Source organism: Pholcus phalangioides, unplaced genomic scaffold, assembly GCF_987345545.1.
Source record: "Pholcus phalangioides strain wild (caught in Gottingen) unplaced genomic scaffold, Ppha-v1.0 ptg000015l_1, whole genome shotgun sequence".
In the NCBI taxonomy this organism is placed as follows: Eukaryota; Metazoa; Arthropoda; class Arachnida; order Araneae; family Pholcidae; genus Pholcus; species Pholcus phalangioides.
Genome location: NW_028301608.1, coordinates 48,446,202 through 48,452,767, shown reverse-complemented (window position 1 = coordinate 48,452,767; position 6,566 = coordinate 48,446,202).

Genomic DNA, 6,566 nt, shown 5'->3' with positions numbered 1-6,566 from the left:
GGTCACTTACACACTCAATTGATCACACATACGGTCATAGATACCGTCACTCACTCGGTCATTTACCCACTCACTCACTCTCTCTCTCTCTCTCTCTCTTGATCACACATACGGTGACAGATACCGTCGCTCACTCGGTCATTCATATGGGCACTCGCTCCCTCATACATTTACTCACTCATACCTTCACTCACCTGATCAATCACTCGGTCACTCACCCAGTAGTGACGAACTGTTGTCGGTGAATTTTCCGGAAGGCGCGGTAAATTTTCCGTAAATCTACGACCTGCCATCGATTTGGGAGGTTTATTACAGGCTAAAGTTAGGTTAGGTTTCTACTTTTCTACCTCCAGACCAGGTAGAAAGGCATCATAAAGGTAGGGCCATAGCTTGCCTTCTCGGATCTCCAGAGCAGATATTTTATTGGGATCCCACTAGAATGGATTATGAAAATAAATATACACTTTCTGTGGAGGGGGGGGGGGTCCATTTGACCCTAGGGCAGTTCCTCGGTTACCTAGCCTAGTTACGGGCCTGCATGGAGGCGAACTAAGATGTATTCTAAAAAAGCCTGAAGCTTTGGTGAAAATATTAGTAAATTGGTACTGTATATAAGGAAGACTCCATTTCGAAACTATGACTGCTGTCGGAGGAGGAGGGGAGGGGCTTAGGTATCATAGCCAGTTCAGGAACTTGGGTAAATGATGAAGACAAACCCTCTTTACAAATCTCTGGATGCGATACTCTTTTTTTTTTTTTTTCATAGGTCAGGTTAGAATCTGAAAGTACTTCGGAACGCACGAATTCTTAAATAACTAAAATACCATTGATTGACTGAGACAAAATGAAGTTACCTTCCAAACTATATTTTATGAATGTACAGAATAATAATAATATGTGGTATGAAGTTCGATTTTGCTAATATAAGTGCTTATAATACGTGACGCGATAATCTTGTTTCTCTCAGAACCAATCACCTCCCTGCAGAAGTCCGGAAGAACACTTTCCGCACTCACTCAGTACTCGACGCAATCCTGCAGCGTGGCACGGAGATCGTTGTCGCTGTATATAGCAGCCACCAGGTCGTGCTCGACTATGTCAACGGATCCTCTCGCCACCGCCAGGTTTCCGGACAGCTCCAGGATCTCGGTCGCGATGTATTCTTCCACTGCTCCCAGGAATATGGGCACCGATGCGTCGAATTCCGTGGACCTGGCATCGTTGATCATCTGGTGGATCTTGTCGACGGGAAAGATCGGTTTCCTGTGATGAAGGCGAGGCCCGCCTTTGCGGACCATGGCTTCCCAGTCACCCGTGGGCCACTTCTTGCCGGCGGACATCTGGTACTTGGTCTTGGGGGTCTTCTTTGTCGAATGCTTTGAATCTCGGGTAGACTTGCCATCCTGGGCCGCAGTGTCGCTCTCGTCGTCGTTGCGCGACTGCGTCATCATTGCCGACAATGATGCCATTTCCGACGTGGACGGTTGCGATGAAGGAGCCGCCTTGTCGTCGTCGACGGAGCTTTTCTTCCTGAAGCTGAACATTTGTACGCGAATTTTGAAACTTTTCCACACCCGACGATCGATTTTGTCCTTGCCAAAGCTGAATATGAAATGAGTGTGATTATATATATTAGATCAGTATTAAGTAAGCTCTCGAATGTCGCGTGTCTCGCGCCGTCTCGCTCTTTCTCGCACTCAGAGATTTCGCCTTTTCAAAGTCAAAGAGTAAGGATTCCAGCAGCGAGGCCTAGAATGAATCACATTTTTTAACAAATCGGTTATCTTATATATAAATGTGAAAGTATGTATGTATGTATGTATGTATGTATGCTCTTTATACAAATCTACAGTTTTAGACCGATCGTCGCCAGATTTTGCACATATACCAAACAGGACCGGGATTGAGCCGTAGGCTACTTTAAAAGTTCGTCAGAGCTGGGCAAATGCCCGAAATGGGCGAAAAACTGTCGGGCAACAATGGTTTTGGGGGCCTCAACAATCACTTTCGGAACGTTTACTTTGGTTACCGTGGTTCCCAACAATGCGTTTCAGACGTGAATATATGCCTTTAAAATGGTTTGTCACACCTTTAATTCTGTTATTATTTATTATTTATATTATTTTATTATTTATTATGTTATTATTTATTCCTTTATAACGGTTTGTCACTTTTCCAATCCTCCCAGTAATTCAAGAAAACCCGGGAAGCGCCGGGTATTTTTGCTTGCCTGTATACAGGGTGTCCTGTAAGTGCTAATGCGGCCTTTATCTCATCAACCGCACATCGTAGAGATATAGTTTCAATTTAAAAAATGCTTAAAAGGCGTTTGAATAATATTCGCTGCACAAGCTGGACGTATGACGTCACTAACAACAGAGAACAACAACTACGACGACAAAACCGAGAATAAAATTGTTCAACGCCAGCTGATGAACTCAATGCTTGCCTCAAATCATCAACACTCTGGCATGAAGCTAAAAAATTATCATTATCCACCAACATGCGAGTTCTACTGCAAAATGACTCAGCACTGCTATCATTTTCACATCAGTTGATCAAACTTGACAGTGGAAGAATTCCCGTAGACCCAAGCACTGGACTGATAACGTTCCCCTAATGGATTTTGCCAGTTCTTATATATATAAACTCGGTTCAAGAACTTGCAGACAAAGTCTTCCCAAACATTCAACAAAATCACCAAAACCATGAATGGCTTTGTGAGAAAGCGATTCTAGCATCGAAAAATGACAGTGTGAACAAGATCAACGGAAAAATCCTAAAAATTATTCCGGGAGACTCCACATCTTACAAATCGGTTTGCACTGTCACAGACACAGCGCAGACAGTTCTGTATCTTGCAGAATTTCTGAACTCTTTGGGTATTCCGTGTGTGCCACCACACAACTTGACCCTCAAAGTCGGAGCACCTATAATGATTTTAAGAAATTTGGAGACACCGATACTCTGCAATAGCAACAGTCTCTGCGTGAAGAAATTGCACAATTACATCATCGAAGCAACGATTCTAACTGGATGTGACAAAGAAAAAGAAGTCTTCATTCCACGTATCCCAATTATCACCGAAGAAATGCCATTCACTTTCAAGAGATTACAGTTCCCGATTCGTTTAGCTTTTGCCATGACAATCAACAGAGCGCAAGGCCAGTTGTTAGTAGTGGCAGGTATCAACCTACTTGAGCCCAGTTTTTACGTCGCCTGTTCGCGTGTTGGTAATCCTAAAAATTTGTACATCTACACACCAGATGGACAAACAAAAACATTGTGTATCCACAAGCGATTGCCTGAAGTTTTTAATTAAAATTATATTATTAATAATAATAACAAAATTAAAATAATTAAAATTAATTAAAAAATGAAAGTAATTTTTTCTTACTGAATGCAGAAATATTTTGATTAAGAAATAATTAATTAGCTATATATATGCAAATTTTTTACAGGGCGGGCAACGTCGCCGGGTATCAGCTAGTTTTACATAAAAACTGATTATTTTACATACTGACTAACAGGACCGCCCTTATCAGATGCGGAGCCCGGTGCGAAAATAATTTCGGGGTTCCTAGCCCTGATTTTATGTTTTGTGTGGGTGGGGAATATCGGGCATCTAAAGATTCATGTATTATCACAGAATGTATGGGAGAATGCCAAAAATATCCGTTCACAGGAAAATGTAGATACCTTTAAAATGTAAATTTAAAAAAAAAAATGAAATTTTTAATCGATGAAAATTTAGAACTGAAGAAATTTTTAAATTGATGAAAGAAATAATTTCATAACTAATTAACGTTACGGCCCAATGATCTGAGAGTGTGAAAACTTGATGTGAAAAATCTTGTGAAAAATTGATGATTTAAAAATGAGAAATAATTGGATAGTTCCAGTGCCAATGAAAGTTTGGAATTAATGAAAGAAATAATCGAAAATTTGATGAAAATTCAGAAGTAATGAAAGAAATAATTGCAAAATTCATGAAAATTGATGAAAATTCAGAATTTCTGACAGGAATAATTCCAGAACCGAGAATGAAGAACTATTCCATAACTGATAGAAGAAATAGTTCCAAAACTGAGGGAAGAAATAATTTCATAACTGATAGAAGAAGTAATTTTGGAACCGATGTATTTATGCGGTCAGAGTTGTGCTTGTTTTCAGTTCTTGCTGGTGCTGCCATCTGTACTCCACGTTTTGAAGTAAAGATGGTAAATGCTTGAATTTCCGTGTTATGTAAGTATCCTGTTCAAGGCAAAAAGTTAGCAATAATTTTTAGTGCACAATTTTTACTTCAGAGTTATGACTCCTTAGACCTGTATGTTTTTCTTATTTAATATTCTCTATTAGTCTTTTTATTTATGTAAAGCAGCGAAAAGAAAAAAAAATTGAAGTTTTCCTCCATATTCTATTTGAACTGAAAATATGGGAAAAAAAGAGATCTGATTGCGCGCATACATCACGCTATTTATAAAGCAAGTTCGTAGACCACTAGGATACAGTTACTCTCATAATACAAAATATACTTCTACACTATTTTCCCCTTTTTCATGTTGGACAACAACAACAACCTAACAAAAAATTCTACATCTTCTATGTGCATGTAGGAGTACACAAGAGCTTGTGTACTCCTACAAGCTGGGATAATGTTTTCCTGAATTCATTATAAACCCCTCCTGGGAAATGAACGGTTCGATTTCTTTCTTTTTTCGATCCCTTCTCGGAAAGGGACCCACAACTGTGAAAGTAATACAAAAATTCGTGTTTTGCTTGAGACTGGGAACTGCAGGAGCGCTGATGCCTTTTATACGGATCGAGTCCCGACAGCTTGAAAATGAAAGAGACAAAGGAAAAGATAAAAAAAATCGCTACTCTCTATCCGAGTACTTTTTTTGTTTCCTAGAACAAGAGGCTCGTCGATGGAATATTATGCATTTTTTGATACATATATATACAGTGTATCCCATAAATTCGTAACTAGTTTAAAAATTCATAAAAATTGAAGTAATTGGTATATATTAATGTGGGTTTACGAAAAAAGTCATTCTCCGGAAGAGACTATTATTATTATTATTGCAAGCGAAAAAAATTAGTTCACATTTTTGTCAATAGTGGGTGCTTCACGGAAGAAATTCACTGGAAATATGCATAAAAGAGTCCTATAAAAGGCTTTATATATGATTATAACAGCTCATTTCTGAAGTTTCCTGGCGCTTACATAAAGTTTTTATTGTGATGCTGATATTGGTGGGTAAAGCAGATTGGTGAAGTTGTTTTACCTCAGCCATGAATCACCGGTTGCAGCTTTATGAACGCTTAGGACACAGAATAGATTGAGGAAAGGTTTATGTTCATTCATTCCTGCCGGACTTCATGCAACGCTCTCTGTCGACAAAAATTTGAACTTTTTTTTCCTGTATCAAAAAATAAATCCTCTTCGTTGGAATAACTTTTTCTCAAATCGCCTTCAAATATACCAATGCCTTCAATTTTTATGAATTTTTATACCATCTACACTGATTTATGGGACACCCTATAAATTTCAAACACAATTTCATAATACTCCGATGTGGCATCTACATCAAAAATTTTGTGTTTCGGCAAAACGGCTGCGTGCTAAAGTGGAGTAATTTACAAACCACGCACTTTTTTTTCTAGCGTGTGTTGATTTCGTGACGACGAATGCAACTGGAACCTGAATTGAATTAAAGTTTTTAACTGGGAAAAGTATCACTCAGGGATTAAGTATATTCCAAAAGCACTCTGACTCTTTCCTTCCGGAAGCCCATTGGGAGGAGAACTTTATACTAAATAATACGTGTGACGCTTTTCAAAGGAAAAAAAATAAAGAGTATAATTATTGAGAAAGCCATTAATAACCGTAAAATAGCTCATAGGTCATTGGGCAAACGAAAACAAAATCCCGATCCTCGTAAAAGTTACTCGATTTTTCTGAAAAGATCAGCCGTTGTTCGATAAGAAGTAAACTCCCACAGGGATGCTTTCACGAACGGGGATAATTTTCTACCCACGTCCTAAGTTTAAGGTGAATTACAGCATAAGTCATCGAAACCAAGCACACAAGCTGCGGTACACTTAAAGTATATAAATATATATAAATTTTGCTCTCTAATTAATACTCGTATTTCTTAGAAATTAATTAATGTCGATGCACATTGTTTACGAGTCAAAGAATGTCTCGGCATCATATTTTATACAACGTGAAAGACACCATTTCTCTTTTTTCTCCCCCTCTCTCTCTCTAGCTTTTGAAATTAAGATATAACTTAGTAATTAAAGATTAAGTAGAAATTAATTACGTTTAGCGATGTCGTGTATTTATTCGCTTAATACAGTGAGAATCGATGTAAAGGTACGTCGAACAGTCATTAACGGGTGTAAAAGGAAATGATCTCAATGTTAGATGCGTTTTGTTTCGTTTCTATTTTTCGCATAGGCTACATCGAAATATTTTTAATACGAAGTAAATTGTTTCTATTTGTAGTAGGAAATAAAATAGAAAAAGCTTAAAGTTATTCAAGAAATTTTTCTTTATT